Source organism: Lithobates pipiens, unplaced genomic scaffold, assembly GCF_037356315.1.
Source record: "Lithobates pipiens isolate NorthernLeopardFrog02 unplaced genomic scaffold, aLitPip1_a1.2 Scaffold_28, whole genome shotgun sequence".
NCBI lineage: Eukaryota > Metazoa > Chordata > Amphibia > Anura > Ranidae > Lithobates > Lithobates pipiens.
Window position 1 is genome coordinate 130,695,268 of NW_027507789.1, and position 1,038 is coordinate 130,696,305.

Below are 1,038 nucleotides of genomic sequence, written 5' to 3' on the forward strand. Positions count from 1 at the left end.
GGGAGGTCATCTGGGGACAGAGAAAACCAGAGAGAGGGTACTGCAGAGATTCTATTGGCCTGGGGTCATGAAGGAAATAGAAAAGTATTGTTCCTCCTGCCCTGTGTGTCAGAAGTCGGCACCTATGCCACATTTCCGTAACCCACTGGTACCTCTTCCTATCATTGAGGTCCCCTTTGAGAGGATCGCAATGGATTTGGTAGGTCCGATAATGAAGTCTGCTAGGGGGCATCAGTACATTTTGGTTATTTTGGACTATGCCACCCGTTATCCGGAAGCAATTCCTCTCCGAAATACCTCGGCCAAAACCATAGCCAAAGAGCTATCTCTTGTTTTTAGCCGCGTGGGTATTTGTAAGTATAAGGGAATACTTATTGAAATTACCAAAAGATATACTAAGTCGAGTACCAATATGCTTAGGCTTGCATTTCAATAGGTTCAGAATTAAGACACAAGCATACTGGCTTACGTGACAAACTATATAGATAACGTGACTAAATGACAGATAGCTGTATGTTTCTCCAGAGGGTCTATGTAAGATATTGATATCTCAGGAAAATATCTGCCTGTGTTTTCTTCTCTGAACATTATTGAAAGGCACAAAGCTAAGATAAGGACTGGTTACGTAAGAATATGGTCAGTCAGTAGATGCTGAAAGGGCAAAATAACTGTCAGGAGATTGTATTAACCTTTGACTTACATTTCAGGAAAGAACTAATGTCATGAGTTAAGAAATTGACGATGTATGTGTAAATCACCCGATTGGCCCCTCACAGGGCAGGGCTTTGTGAAATACCATTTAAAAGAAGGTCCACTTTCCATTAAACCCTGTAATCTTCACCACGTACAAATGGAGTGTATGTGTATTGATTATCCGCCGGCGTTTGGGACCTCCATTGAGCCACTCCAGCCTAGGCTATCCAGGGGAATCTAGAAGACGAACACCTTACAGTTTTGGTACCAGGAAGTGGGGTTTGCACAGGTAAGTCATATTTACACCTTTTACCTCTTTTTATGGTAATTGGCGTTTATGCTTGA